Source organism: Trachypithecus francoisi, unplaced genomic scaffold, assembly GCF_009764315.1.
Source record: "Trachypithecus francoisi isolate TF-2019V2 unplaced genomic scaffold, Tfra_2.0 Lachesis_group0, whole genome shotgun sequence".
NCBI lineage: Eukaryota > Metazoa > Chordata > Mammalia > Primates > Cercopithecidae > Trachypithecus > Trachypithecus francoisi.
Window position 1 is genome coordinate 56,187,835 of NW_022681453.1, and position 16,699 is coordinate 56,204,533.

Sequence of the window (16,699 nt, forward strand, 5' to 3'; positions counted from 1 at the left end):
CCATCCATCCATCTATTATCTCCCTTTCCTTGGTATGGCCCAGATTTCTGTTTTTTTTTTTTTTTTTTTTTCCAGTGGTTTATCATTCCCTGTCTCTACTCTGTCTTTCTAGAATTCCTACTTTAAAAATGCTAGCACAATCCTCCAGTTGTCTTATTTTTCCTCTCTGTTTTTCACCTGCTGGTCTTTTAGTTCTACTTTCTGGGGCTGTTTCTCAACTTCATTTTCTAATACATGTATTGACTACTTTTATCTTTTTGGTTTTCAAGAGCTCTTGCTTGTTTGTGATTGTTCTTATTTGATGGGTACAATGTATTCTCTTTTGTCTCCCGGAATATTGTTGCACCTGTTTTCTGCTTCTTGCGTTGTTTATTTTCACTGAGTTCTCTTTTTTCAGATTATTTGCTTTGATTTTTAAATTATTTGTGTCCCTTTCATTGTGGAGGTGTTTCTCAAAAGTTTGATAGTATTTGACAGTTTATTTTTAAGAGTGAGGCATGGTCAGTGTTTGTTGAATGGTGGACTTTGCTGTGATGTGATTCAGTAAGGCCCATTTATTTCATTGAGATGCCCCTAAATGTCATTAACTATAAATTTTTTTCTCCTAAAGTAGTTTCTCCAGGGGAGAATCATGCAATATTCTGGTGGGGAGAAAGCGTACTGGGGATTAGGAGGGCTAGTGGGATGGTTGGGGAAAGTGAGGGTTATAAGGTTGGATGCCAGAGAAAAGAGGAGGGACTCTTGTCACAGTGCTCACCTGTACCCTCCATATGCTCACCTGTACCCTCCATTATGCCTACAGTTCTTGTGCCAGAACCTCTCTCCCTCTTTCAATTTCTCCAAGGAATAAACCTCCATTCTTTTGTAGGGTAACGGAGGCATAGTCACTTCACTGGATGAAGGAATGGAATAGACATGGAAATGTTCTTGATACAGCTTTTCAGGCAGTCTTCAATTTTCCTCATCCAAGGTTCACCTGATACATCCAATAAACTTTCTAGGGTTCTGTGGAATGAATCAACCCTCTTCTCATTGCTGTCTTCATCGGTAGACCTGGATTTTTGCTTTCTTCACTCTACCTAAGTCAGTTACCACTGGTCCTTCTACTTCCCACCTTCTAAAAATGTGGAGAATCTTCCATCCATTGTTGTCTGCTCTTTGATTCCCTTTGTACTGGTGAGTTCATGCCATGATAAATTCCTATTTTGTTATTTTGATAATGTTTCAAAGGGGAACAGAAGTAAAGATATGCATTGATCCATTTTGTTTAACTGGAATGTGAACAAAAATTTGAATCTGGATGAGAGAAGCAAAGTCCAAGATTGTCAAGATTGTAATTAGCATTCCAGCTGCCCGCCCTTATTCCTTTCCAAACCACACGTAAATAGCTCCCGGGTCTGAGTGCTGTGCACCTAAGTTTGTTTTGTAATCGGGAGAAAGACATGATCCTAAAGGAACAGTGTATGGGAAAATGTGAGGTAGCTACTCAGGGGAGGGTGTGAAGAGAAGCGATTCACATCCTATTTCTTTATATAATATGTAATATTATATCTCATCTGCACCACCCCACATGCCTTTGCAAGATGGATCTAAAAAAATGGAACAACTTCAAGTAGACCCAGTAGCAGAGACTGCCATATAGATTGGCTACAAATGACCTCCGTTTCACCGCTGAAAATCATAATTCAAGTACAACATAAGATACAAGGATGGATTTAACAGAAAATTCAGTCAGAAAACAGAAGTTAGTTTTCATATGTTCAGCAAGTCATGTTCAACACCTATTAGGTGCCAGGCACCATTCTAAACACTTATTTCTTAGGTTTTTCTTGCTAAGTTATCATGGACATCCTCAACAGGAGAATGTGTTTTTGACAGAAATGCAGACAAACCCAAGCTACAATGATGAAGTAGGGAACCCGTGGTTGACTTTCCACAGTAATAGAACTGGAGGGTGACTGTGAAGTATAATCTACCTAGGGTGTAATTGACTTATCTCATGGGGATTTACTAGTTTTACCATGTTTGCATGATAAAATATTACTTAGATATGTAAGAGAATTATATTTTATGATTCTTTAACTAACTAGAAATTAATCAATTTGTCCAAATTAACAGTTTATTTATCACTGTTCACTTTGTGTGTGTGCACCCACAGCCAGAGTTCTGGTAAAGTTTATCTCTCTTCTCAAGCAGTGACGTAGTACCAAAGGCAGACCCACTAGAGGATCCACCAGACTAAAGGGAAGAGAATTCATATATCACCCCGTACTCCAGTAAATCTTGATGGAGTTTCAGTTCAATCTTGTGATACAGGAAGAGAGGAATATTTTCAATACAGCTCCTTCACAGAGTTCATTGATGGTGCGAGGTAAGAGGGAAAGCGGCTTGCGGAGCCCTCCGCAATATATCATTGAAGAAATGAAGGACCTTGTGGTGTGTATGGTAAGATCCAGTCCGTGTTTGCAATGGGGGAAACGTTCACGTATTTGTAGAGGGAGTCCAGTAGTACTTACACAAATGGTTAAGAGAGGTAATGGCAAACTTGCAGAATACCTTAGACCACTTGGTGACCACCTTCATTCCACCAAATATCAGAGAGGGCGATGATATGGAACAAAAACTGAAATACTGCTCATGACAGGGACAGTTGGTACAACCATTTTGGAGGGCCATTTGGAGCTTCACCTCAGAATAATGCAAATTAAAACAGTGAGGAGATACCATTGTGTGTTCATCAGGTTGGGAACAATTTTAAAATCTTTGAATACTAAGTGTTGACAAGCAGGCGGGAAAGTGGAAACGATGCAGTGGAAATCCAGATGACCACTCTGAGGAGCATTTGAGCAGCAGTTAGCTTCTCAGAAATGGTCTGCGTCCAGAATCCTTGCCTCTGTGAGGCTGCCTGTTGTTGCCTGTACCAGTGAATGACATTGAGCATAGAACTTTTCAGGCATGTGCTTTTCACTCAAAATGTTTAGACGTCGCTTTGCTATTTTAGGCGAATGTTCCCATGCAGAAATCTCCAGCCCACCTAATGAAGTCCTTTTCCCTGCACAGGTGGCTTGATCCTCTCTTTCGGGACACTTGTAGGAATCTTCTCTATCTTCAGCAGCTTCCCTAGTATTCTTCTTGATACTGATTATTTTCTGTGTATTCCCCAAGACTCTCTGATGTGCAAATTGAAGTAATCATTGCGGTAATGCTTCCTCCTGTCACTGAATATGTCTTTGACTTGGTTTTCCATGTATGTTCTGTGCTTTTTTACTCCTCACACATTTTTTTGTTCTGTATTGTTCTCTCCTCAGTTTCTTTCCCCAGCGTTTCCAGTTCTTTGGGGTCCTTATTCTTTAGTTTTGTTATCTCGTCTTCCCTTTAATCTCTCAAGAGTGTGAAGGATATGGAATCTAAGCAGTTCTTCTCTTTACGGGGTAAGTTTGGATTCTTTACGAGTTCTGCACAGTTGGTTTTCGTTTTTTCCTTTTTGGGGGCCTTTGGAGGGGAGAGTAACAAATTTCTGCACGGGTCCTGCATTCAACTTGTTTTCCCTACCCATCTTTGACAAAGCAATCCTATCCTGGACTATTTGCCCCCAAGATAGTGTAGGCAAATTCTCCTTGACTCCAGGGAGCTTACCTGGGTAATATTGGATCCTCCCCTAAGAACGTGTGTTGAAGGGCGGACGTGAATGGGGCGTGGTTTTGCTCCATCCCTCACCTGCCTGTGGAGAGCAGGAAGGAATGAGAAGAGAGGATTGGGGCTTGTTGCAGATGAGTTAATGAAGCTCTGTCACCAATCTTTTTTTTTTTTTTTTTTTGAGACGGAGTCTCACTCTGTCGCCCAGGCTGGAGTGCAGTGGCACGATCTCGGCTCACTGCAAGCTCCGCCTCCCGGGTCCCCACCATTCTCCTGCCTCAGCCTCCTGAGTAGCTAGGACTACAGGCGCCCGCCACCACGCCCAGCTAATTTTTTTTTTTTTTTTTGTATTTTTAGTAGAGAGGGAGTTGCATCGTGTTAACCAGGATGGTCTCGATTTTCTGACCTGGTGATCCACCCGCCTTGGCCTCCCAAAGTACCGGGATTACAGGCGTGAGCCACCGCGCCCAGCCTGTCACCTATCTTTGTAATGAGCTCTGAATCAAAAGGGCATTCTATTGAGTTAGGGGGAAAGGGTCTCTCCCTATAGACAAACAGTTGAGGCAATGAGGCCCTCTTGAGTTTCAAAGTGTTCCCCTGTTTCAGAGTAAACCATGGAGCTGGTGTGCTGCACTTAGTGTGAAAGCGTTGGGTGTTTCAACTTTTAGTGTGATGTGGTCTAGTGTCCCTCCCTCCATGCAGAGATTTCATTTGCTGCTTTAAACCAACAAAAACTCTCTTTCACTTTCCATCTGGCCCAAGGGAAAAAGAGGCAAATTCTGTGAGTTGTTCAAAATGAGGCTTATGATCTATTTATCTAAGGAGGGAGAGGCTTGAAGATAGTTTTCTGCATTTTGTTTGTCACCTAAATATCCAATCTTCATACCAAAACCTCAGTGAAATTTTCCCTCAATACTGATTGCTCCACTGCATTTCCCTCTTGAGAGGAAGTCAAGAGCCTATTCCTTGTAGCTCTTTTAGTTGGGTAAAATTTGTGTCATATCTGACAATAGTTTCTGAAGTTTATGGAATGAAATGGAGACCTTCACATGGTTTCAACACTGACTGTATATTCTTTGTTCTTTTCACTTCATTTGGTACATTTGGCTCCATTTGGGGAAGAAAATTCTTTTGTGATCCTACATTCTAGCTGCTGTCTAAAGGTCTTTTCCAAATTCATATTGTATTTATCTTCTCTGTTGCGAATATGGTTAGTTGAGATTATTTGCATTGAAGTTCTTTATGGCAAATCATGCCTTCAGATCTTTATTGGAATGTTTTCACCTGGTCTTAAAAGAGACCTTTCATGGTCATCATTATTTCTATATACTCACCCCTACCAGCAGCCCACAGCCCCAAAGAAGATGGAAGATATGATCTTTTAAACAAAATACACTTGATTGTTTTAACTCTATGGAAAGAGTAAATATAATAATAACATACTTAGACAATTCTACCCAGGTTAATGAGTAGCATTATCTCACAGACTATCTGTCCATTTTTAGTGTAAGTGTGATTTGGTAAGTAGAGTATGAACAAAGGTGAAGAAATTTAATAACTTCCATGATCTTATTAAGTTTTTTTTTTTTTTTGAGATGGAGTCATGCTCTGTCCCCCAGGCTGGAGTGCAGTGGCGTAATCTCGGCTCACTGCAACCTCTGCCTCCCGGGTTCATGCCATTCTCCTGCCTCAGCCTCCCAAGTAGCTGAGACTACAGGCGCCTGCCACAACGCCCAGCTAATTTTTTTGTATTTTTAGTAGAGATGGGGTTTCACCATGTTAGCCAGGATGGTCTCAATCTCCTGACCTCGTGATCCGCCCACCTTGGCCTCCCAAAGTGCTGGGATTACAGGCATGAGCCACCGCGCCCAGCCGATCTTCTTAAGTTTTAACAGAGTGCTTTTTTAATCATCTACTTAGGTATACCCACCTTAAGCCCATAAATAAAAATTGGGCACTTTTATTAATAATCAAACACTAAAATTGTAATAAGGAAATCAGAAAAGGTCATTAACGCATGATTTAAAGAAAAAAATACAAATGGCCATTTAAAATAATGTTTACCTCACTAGCTATCAAATACATTTAAATAAAAAATACCATTCCATTTAAAAAAAAAAAAAAGCCCAAGCCAGTGTAGAGGTGCACACTTGTAATCCCAGGTGCTCGGAGGCTGATGCAGGAGGATTGCGTAAACCCAGGAGTTTAACACCAGCCTGAGCAATATAGCAAGACCCTATATCTAAAAAGAAAAAAACTATTAAGTCCAGAACTGGATGGCTTCACAACTGAATTCTACCAAACATTTAAAGAAGAACTGATTCTAATTGTTCTCAAACTCTTCCAAAAAAATTGAAGAGGAGGAAATACTTCCAAATGCATGTTATGAGACCATCATTATCCTAATAGCAAAACCAGACAAGCATGCTACAAGACAAGAATATTACAGACTAATATCCCTGATGAACATAGATGCAAAAATCTTCAACAAAATAATAGAAAACCCAATTCAACAGCACATTAAAAGGATTATTCACCATGATAAAATGGGATTTATCCCTGGGATGCAAGTGTGGTTTGACATATGAAAATCAATAAATGTGATATATGATATCAACAGAATACGGTCTTTTCATTAGATCATTTCAATAAATGCAGAAAAGCATTTGACAGGCTGGCTGTGGTGGCTCACTCCTGTAATCCCAGCAATTTGGGAGGCTGAGGCGGGTGGATACTCAAAGTCAGGAGTTTTAGACCAACATGGTGAAACCCCGTCTCTTCTGAAAATAAAAAAATTAGCCAGGTGTGGTGTCTTGCATCTGTAATCCCAGCTACCTGGGAGGCTGAGGTGGGAGAATTGCTTGAACCCAGGAGACAAAGGTTGCAGTGAGCCAAGATCATGCCACTGCACTCCAGCCTGGGTGACAGGGCGAGACTCTGTCTCAATTTAAAAAAAAAAAAAAGCATTTGACAAAATTCAATATCCTTTCATGATGTTATGTATAGAAGGAATGTACCTCAACATAGTAAAGGCCATATATGAAAAGCCCATAGCTAACATCATACTCAATGCTGAAAAGTCAAAAACTGTTCTAAGATTAGGAACAAGACAAGGATGCTCACTCTATGCAACATAGTACTGGAAGTCCTAGCCAGAGCAATGTGGCGAGAGAAAGAAACAAAGGACCTCCAAATTAGGAAGAAAAAAAGGGAAATTATCTATTTGTTGATGACATAATCTGATATATAGAAAATCTAAAGACTCTACAAAAAAATACTGTTACAACTGATGAATTCTGCAAATTGCAAGATGTAAACCCAACATACAAAAATTAGTAATATTTTTATACACAAACAACAAATTATTCAAAAAATAGGAAAACAATTCTATTTACAATAACATTTTTAAAAATAGGATAAAATACTTAAGAGTAAATTTAACAATGAGGCAAAAGACCTGTACACTAAAAATTATAAAACATTGATGAAAGAAGTTGAAGATGAGATAAATAAATGGGATGATATCCTGTATTCATGAATTGGAAGAATTAATATTCTTAAAATATCCACACTACCCACAGCAATCTACAGATTCAATGCAATTTCTGTCAAATTCCAATGTCATTTTTCACAGAAATAGGAAAACAATCCAAAAATTTGTATGGAACTGCAGAGGACCCCTAATATCCAAAGTCACCTTGAACAAAAAGAACAAATCTGAAGGCATCACTTTACCTTATTTGAAAATATATTACAAAACTATAGTAATCAAAACAGCATGGTAATGGCATAGAAACAGATACATAAACCAATGGAACAGGATAGAAAGTCCAAAAATAAATGCATGCATATATGGTCAACCAGTTTTTAACAAGGGTGCCAAAAACACAAAATAAGGAAAAGACAGTCTCTTCAGTAAATGGGGTTTGGAAAACTGGATATCCACATACAAAAGGATGAAAATGGACCCTTATCTCACACCATATACAAAAACCAATTCAAAATAGATTAAAAACTTAAATGTAAAACCTGAAACTGTAAATCTACTGGGAGAAAACATAGAGGTAAGCCTCCATGATATTGGTTTAAGCAACAATTTCTTGGGTAGGACTCCAAAGTACAGGCAGCGAAAGCAAAAATAGACAAATGGGATTGCACCAAACTAACAAGTTTGTGCATAGCAAAAGAAATAACAGAGTGAAAATACAGTCCACAGAATGGGAGAAAATATTTGCAAACTATACATCTTTAAGGGGCTAATCTCCAAAATATATAAGTAACTCAAACAACTCAATAGCTGGAAAACAAATAACCCAATTTGAAAATGGGAGAAACACCTGAACAGACATTTCTCAAAAGAAGGCATACAAATGGCCAACAGGTCATTAAAAAATGCTCAACATCACTAATTGTCAGGGAAATGCAGATTAAAACCACAACGAGCTATCACTTCAAACCTGCTAAAATGGCTGTTATCGAAAAAACGAAAAGTAAGTGTTGGTGAGGACATAAATAAATAGGAACCCTGGTACACCGTTGGTGGGAGTCTAAATTCATATAGCCATGTGAAAAACAGTATAGAGATTGCTCAGAAAATTAAAAACAGAATTACCGTATGATACATCAATCTACTCTGGGTATAGGGGATTGAAATAATTATTTCAAAGAAGTATCTATACCCCTATGTTCTTTGCAGCATTATTCACAATAGCCAAGATATGAAATCAACCTAAGTGTCCATCAGCAAATGAATGAATAAGTAAAATGTGGTATGTATACCCAATGGAATGCTATTTAGGCTTTATAAAGAAGGAAATTCTGTATAAAAACTCGGATGAACCTGGAGGACATTTTGCTAAGTGAAATAAACCAGACACAGAAAGATAAATACTGCATGATTACACTTATGTGTAGAATCTAAAAAAGTCTAACTCATAGTAGTAGAATGTAGAATGGTGGGTTACCTCAACCATGGATTGGATAAAGAAAATGCAGTCACATACACCATGGAATACTACACAGCCACAGGAAAAAAAAAAATCGTGTCCTTTGCAGCAGCATGGATGCAGCAAGAGGCCATTATGCTAAGCAAATTAACACAGGAACAGAAGACCAAATACCACGTGTTCTCACTTATAAGTGGGACCTAACTATTGGGTACTTGTGGACATAAAGATGGCAACAATAGACACTGGAGACTGCTGGGGGGAGGGAGGAAACTAGGAGTGGAAAAGTGAACCATTGGGTACTATGCCTAGTACCTGGGTGAGGGGATTATTTGTACCCCAAACCTCAGCATCACGCAATATACCAAGGTAACAAACCTGCACATGTACCCAATGAATCTAAAATAAATGTTGAAAATACTTTAAAATAAACAAATAGAAATTTTATTTTAGCTATGTGTAAAATTAAGTAAGGTTGTGTTTACGTAACAAAGGAAATCTCATTTAAAAAGATCTTATCTAACTGACTTTGATGCTCTTTAGAGTGAATATTTAATTTTTAGTAAGTTGTTTTGCCATGATAGAGTCACGGATTTAGAAAGTGGACCTTTTTAAGGAGTCTCATCATAGAATAAAAGCCATTCTTCTTCGCATTGTTCTCACATATTGCACAAAGCCTTAACCCTATGTCCAATTTTGTTATTAGATTAAATAAATTAATTAAACTGTCATTTAAAAAGATGGATTACCAGGACTGGAGGTGAGGGGTGAATGGCGAAAGTTTAAACATTGGTCAAATGGTACAAAGTTTCAGTCAAACAGGGGGAGTAAGTTTTAGATATCTATTCTACATCATGGTAGCCATAGTTAATAATAACATACTGTATATTTCAAAATTGCTAAAAGATTATATTTTAAATGTTCTCACCACAAACACACAAAAGATAAGTGATAGATATGTTAATTAGCTTGATTTAATCTTTCTACAATGTATGTATATCATCACATTGTACCCCGTAAATATCTACAATTATTATTTGTCAATAATAAAAAATTAGATATTATTATTTGCTTGTCAAATTGGCAGAGTTTTTTTAAATTTAATTTTAAATGTTGAGAAGAGTGTAACGAGATACTCTGATACAAATAAACGTTGACATAACCTTGATGAAATATAATTTGAAAATTCTTAGAAAGCTTTGAGGTTTTTGCTTTTTGTTTTTTGTTTGTTTGTTTGTTTGTTTGTTTGTTTGTTTTGAGACGGGAGTCTGGCTCTGTCGCCTAGGCTGGAGTGCAGTGGCCGGATCTCAGCTCACTGCAAGCTCCGCCTCCCGGGTTCATGCCATTCTCCTGCCTCAGCCTCCCAAGTAGCTGGGACCACAGGCGCCCGCCACCATGCCTGGCTAATTTTTTTTGTATTTTTTAGTAGAGACGGGGTTTCACCAGGTTAGCCAGGATGGTCTCGATCTCCTGACCTCGTGATCTGCCCGTCTCGGCCTCCCAAAGTGCTGAGATTACGGGCTTGAGCCACCGCGCCCGGCCGGTTTTTGCTTTTTGACCCAGACATTCTACTGCAAGGAAACCATCCAAGGTAATAATCATTGAAGAATATAAGTATTATGTACAGGGGCACTTACTGCACTGTTATTCATAAGAAGAAAAAAATTTAAAACAACCCATTTTCAAATACTAAGGGAATATCTAAATAAATTGTACTACTTAAGATGAAATGTCATATAATCATTAAAATTGTGTTTTGGAAGAATTTTGGCAACATGGGAAAAGTAGAAGATGTACTGTTAAGTGATAGAAGCAGACCACTCTACATAAGTTAAATAATGATGTGTCATGTGCACAAAATAAATCTGGAAAGAAATACACAAAAATACCAATGATACTATCTTGCTAATGGGATGACAGGTGATATTTTTATTTTTCTTAAAATCTCTCCACATTTTCCAAGTGTTTTTATAATAAGCATGCAGTATTTTATAATGAAGTATGTTATTTTATAATAAAGTACATTATTTTATAATAAAATATGTTAAAATGTGTATTATGTTTACATATGCTATACATAATATCTGTGTATCCACAGTATGCTCTCAGCAGGATGAGGGCATGAGGACCTTATGTCATCCTTAAGATGACAGGTCAGGCCTTTCATGATATGTTTGCTGTCTAGCTTTGTAGTTCGACTGCTTACTCTTCTCAGAACCTTCCATTTCACTTAAGTCATGCTGAACGACTTGCAAGCTCCCCGCACACGCCATGTTTCTTCTTGTCTCAGCATCTCTACAGATGTTGTTGTTTTTTCTTCCTGGAATGCTCTGGGCTTGATTTCAGGAGCAGAGAAGTTCATTCCTTTATAGAAAAGACTTGTTTTTTTTTTTTTTTTTTTTTTTTTTTTTTTTTGAGGCGGAGTCTGGCTCTGTCGCCCGGACTGGAGTGCAGTGGCCTGATCTCAGCTCACTGCAAGCTCCGCCTCCCGGGTTCCCGCCATTCTCCTGCCTCAGCCTCCCGAGTAGCTGGGACTACAGGCGCCGCCACCTCGCCCGGCTAGTTTTTGTATTTTTAGTAGAGACGGGGTTTCACCACGTTAGCCAGGATGGTCTCGATCTCCTGACCTCGTGATCCGCCCGTCTCGGCCTCCCAAAGTGCTGGGATTACAGGCTTGAGCCACCGCGCCCGGCCTACAGAAAAGACTTGTAAGAACAAGAGAAGGGCTTCAGTTCCAGGGGTTCTGGGGTACAAGGCAAAACATCAAGACAGGATGTCAGGCAGAGGGGAATAAGGTGGAACCCCAGTTATGAGAATCGAGTAACCAAGAAACACATTAAATTAGGTGCTAGAAAACTGGATGCTAAGTTCTCTAATGCTAGACTAAAACCCTTTGGTTCCCACTCCCTGAAGATATTACCGACACCCATATTTTAATCTAAAAACAAAATCAAATTCTAAAGCTAAATAAAAAATGAATTGCAATTATTGTACCATGGTTCATCTTCATGAGAAGGAGTGAGGGAGAATTTGTTTTATCCTTAACCCTTGCTGAATGATCATCTAGGTCAGCCTCTGTCAAGCTTCCTCTATATACGAGCTTCTCAACCTGTTTCACATCATAGAGTTGATAGAAGTGATATCTTTATGGCACATAGGGGTAAATACAAGAGGCCCCCATGGACACAAATAATCAGCCTTGGTTCTCTGTGGGCCCCAGTCCTGGCCAGCTCCCCTTAGGGCTAAAATGATCATTATCTCAACCTACCTGAGACGCATTCCCTGCACACCAACTCTGATCTACATCATTCCAGGCTGAGTTGAGTCTAGTCAGCTTGCAAATGTCCCCAGGAAAAGAGATTTCCTCCCTCTTCCTTAGGTAGTTTTTCTCCTTTGGCTGTTTCCTCAGTTGTTGCCATCTGAATAGCAACCAGAGAATCCTCCTTTCAAACCACACACTTGTCTAGGCACCACTACCATTTTTAATATTTTGGTGTACACCCATGATTGCATTCTTTAAAGAAGCAATTTCCTGTTACTTTCTTTTGTACAATACCCTAACGTTATGCTGTACCTTACATATGATGACCAGACCATGACTTGCATTTCAATAGATTGCTTAATATGCATCTTTTCTATCAAGAGTCAGCAAAATTCTGTAAGTGGAGACAGAAGTAAATCAGTTAGCAATCAGCCAACAGCTATTTTATTCCGGTTGTGTGAGGGGCCCTATAATAGATCCTTCAGGAAGGAAAAAGGAACAAAAGAAAGAGAAGATGTGAGGAGTTTCTGTTGACCAGTGTCTTCTGGTGTCTTATGATGCACCACAAACAGACTTATTTCCACCTTTCTTATTCTCTGCTAGAATACCATCCCTAAAAATGTGCTGCTTAATTTTGGTGATCGTATTTCAAAGGAATAATAGATATGGAAAAAGGCAATTTTATAAAAGTACCATCAACTGTTCCTTTTTAAGGTAACAGTTAAAATGCTACCTATTGCAAATTGCTCAGGCTTAATTTCATTTCACCAAAGATAGGAAAATGATCAAATATTTTTTGATTTGTTAATCTTGCCGATTAGCTGAACTAGTTCCTACCATGAGCAGCTAATGGGAAGAGGTGGTATTCTGGACTATATAGATTCATTCTTTGTTCCTGTCCCTCCCACTTCTCCAGTGTAGAAGTGTTGGTGCATAAAACTGTGAAATCATTTACATTTTCCTTCTACCTAATGCTTCCTTAAAATGGCACATGCATCCCTTGCTTTGGAAAGTAGTAGCTGCTGTGCCTTTTTCTAGCTCCCATTTTCCTGATAAATAATAGTACTTAGTTCTAATAGTGATAGCAGCAACCTTAGAAGAGTTTCAACAACAAGACTTAGGCAGAAACTACTCTTCATTTAAAAAAGTTTTACATGTCAAATAAAGACTGAATATATTCAACATGTCCAACATGATGATTTGATACACATACACGATGTATAATGATTACCACAATCAAATTAATGAATACGTCCATCACTACCCATCCTGCACGGTGGATCCCCAGAACTTGTTCATTTTAGCATGGAAAGTTTGTATTTTGATCAACATCTCTCCAGTTCCCGTACCCCTGCCCCTGGCAACCACCGTTCTCCTCTCTGCTTCTATGGGTTCAGCCTTTTTCAGATTTCATGTACGTGTTAGTCCGTTCTTGCACTGCTATAAAGAAATACCTAAAACTGGGTCATTTGTAAAGAAAAGAGGTTTCATTGGCTCATGATTCCGCAGACTCTACAGCGGGGGTGTCCAATCTTTTGGCTTCCCTGGGCCACATCGGAAGAATTATTATCTTGGGCCACACATAAAATACACTATTAACACTAACTAAAAATAGCTGATGAGCTAAAAAAAAAAATTGCAAAAATATCTCCTAATACTTGTGTGTGTGTGTGCGTGTATTATCTTAATTCTCAAAATATTCTTAAAAGGCAAACACAAGTATTAGTGTATTTTGCAGATGCAGAGATCGAAATTCACACACAGTAACTACATCATGAAGCCAGGTGCCAAATGCTAGAGGTCACATTCTGAAACACCTCTCAGCACCATCGCACACTCAGATTATGTGCGTAGTTTCCTGTCTCTGAGAATGAAGTTCAAACTCCTCAATTCAGTATATAAGGCTTTATAGCATGGTGTTTGGTTACATGAATACATTCTTCAGTGGTGATTTCTGAGACTTTGGTGCACCCATCACCTGAGCAGTGTACACTGTACCCAATGTGTAGTCTTTTATCCCGTGCGCCCTTTCTCCCAAGTCCCCAAAGTCCACTGTATCATTCTTATGCTTTTGCATCCTCATAGCTTAGCTCTCACTTGTGAGTGAGAACAAAGGATGTTTGTTTTTCCATTCCTGAGTTACTTTACTTAGAATAATGGTTTCCAATTCCATCCAGGTTACTGCAAATGCCATTATTTCATTCCTTTTTAAGGCTGAGTAGTAGTCCATGGTGTGTGTGTGTGTGTGTGTGTGTGTGTGTGTGTATACCATTTCTTTATCCACTCGTTCTTGCTGGAGTAAGGTGGTATCACATTGTGGGTTTTATTTGCATTTCGCTGATCATTAGTGATACTGAGCAATTTTTCATGTTTGTTGGCCATTTGTATATCTTCTTTTGAGAATTGTCTATTCATGTCCTTAGCCCACTTTTTTTTTTTTTTCTTGAGACAGAGTCTCGCTCTGTTGCCCAGGCTGGAGTGCAGTGGCGTGATCTCAGCTCACTGCAACCTCCACCTCCTGGGTTCAAGCGATTCTCCTGCCTCAGCCTCCCGAGTAGCTGGGACTACAGGCATGTGCCACCATGCCTGGCTAATTTTTTGTATTTTTAGTAGAGATGGGGTTTCACCGTGTTAGCCGGGATGGTCTCTATCTCCTGACCTTGAGATCCACCCGCCTCCAAATGCTGGGATTACAGGCACGAGCCACCGCGCCCAGCCTAGCCCACTTTTTGATGAGATTTTTTTTTTTTTTCTTGCTGATATGTTTGAGCTCCTTGTAGATTCTGGATATTAGTTCTTTATCAGATGTATAGATTGCAAAGATTTTCTCCCACTCTGTGGGTTGTCTGTTTACTCTGCTGATTGTTTATTTTGCTGTGCAGAAGCTTTTTAGTATAATTAAGTTCCATCTATTTTTCTTTGTTTTTGTTGCATTTGCTTTTGGGTTCTTGGTTATGGAGTCTTTGCCTAAGCCAATGTCTAACAGAGCTTTTCCGATGTTATCTCTTAGAGTTTTTACAGTTTTACGTCTTAGATTTAAGTCCTTGATCCATCTTGAGTTCAAAATCTCATAGTATTTTAAGAAAGTTTACGAATTTGTGTTGGGCCACATTCAAAGCCATTCTGGGTCACATGCAGCCTGTGGGCCGTGGGTTGGACAAGCTTGCTCTACAGGAAGCATGGCTGGGGAGGCATTAAAAACCTTAAAATCATGGCAGAAGATGAAGAGGAAACAGCACATCTTCACATGGCCAGAGCAGGAGGAAGAGAGTGAAGGGGGAGGTACTACATACTTTTTTTTTCATGGTTCAGGCTTTACTGGGCATCACACAGGGCTGTGGTAGGGACCCAGCAAAGGGAGCAGGGCATGCAGATGGTCTTTGAGAACAGTGCTGGGGAGCTCAGGGATCAGTCCAGCTTTTCAAAGAAGAAACAAGCACTGATAGGAAAAGCAGTCAGGTTGGTGTTAGTGCAGAAAAAGGGAGATGTTAGGAGGAGGACTTTGATGGAAGATAGTGGGAGCTGAAGCTTTAAAGAGCCTCGATGCAGGAGGAGTCATGTTACAAGAAAGGAAGCCAGTGAGGCCTGGGGGAAAAGAAGAGAGTGGAAAGAAGGAAAAAGGAAGAAGCCTGGTCCAGGGAGTCGGGCTGTTCTCCAGTGTTCTCCAGGCTCCCAGGCAGCAGGGTCGGCTCCTCCCTCCCATCTTCTGGCACCATGGCGGCGGGGTTGGGGGGCGTTTGCTGTTCCACATAGCTGACTTCCCAAACAAAGGACCTTGGAGGCATTGGCTGGACTTCATGTAGGCAGAGATCTTCTTCAAACCCTCAAATCGGGAGATGAAGTCCTTCAGGTTTGGGAAGACATCCAGGCAGCTGGGCTCAAATATACAGTTCAGGTCAAGGATGTCATAGGCGAGGAAGTCCACAAAGGTGATCTTGTCTCCTGCAAACTATGGCCGCTTCCCCAGAAACTGCAAGTAGAGCGTTAGCTTTTCAGGGAGTTCCTCCAAGTACTTTGGCTTCAATTTCTCAAATTCTGGGACGCAGCAAATCATGGCCAGCTGCACCAGGTTGTCCATGGTCTGGTTCTCCAAAATGTCCACACGAATCTTCTCCTCTTCTGTCTCCCCTCACAGGTTGTGCTTGCGGGCAATGTGGCACAGGATGGCATTGCTCTGGGTGATCTTGTGAGCCCCATCAAACAAGTAGGGCAGATTGGGAAAGTCCAGGCCCAGCTGGAATTTTTCATTCAGCTACTGGCTTCTGTCGTAGTTAGGAGAGTCCCCCATCGTGTACTTCTTTTCCTCATAACTTGAGTCTGTATATTCCAAGAGCAGGCGGATGACGTGTGCCAACCCGCGGATGTCCCCGTACCCCAGTGTCATGGGCATGGTGCTGGTTGGTGCAGATTCTGCAGACCAGTACTACACACTTTTAAGCAACCAGATCTCATGAGAACGCACTCACTATCACGAGAATAGCAAGGGGGAAATCCGCCCCCATGATCAATCATCTCCTGCCAGCCCCTCCCCCAACACTGAGGATTACAATTCAACATGAGATTTGGGCAGGGACACAAATCCAAACCATATCAATGTATAAATGAGATCATACAATATGTGTCCTTCTGTGCCTGGCTGATTTCACTCATTATAATGTCCTCCAGGTTCATCTATGTTGTTCCAAATGGCAGGATTTCCTTGCTTTTTATGGCTGAATAACTTTCCATTGTATGTATGTACCACATCTGTGAGGCTGGCTATTATCACAAAGACGAGAGGTAACAAGTATTGGCAAAGGGGTGGAGAAAAGGGAACCGTTGTACACTGTTGGTGGAATGTAAATTGGTATACCCA

The 16,699-nt window shown here is 40.1% G+C and overlaps 1 pseudogene; it reads right to left on the reverse strand.

The window, feature by feature from the left end:
- Positions 1-15,237: 15,237 nt before the first annotated feature.
- LOC117076525 lies at positions 15,238-16,234 on the reverse strand (annotated as a pseudogene).
- Between the last annotated feature and the right edge of the window lie 465 nt (positions 16,235-16,699).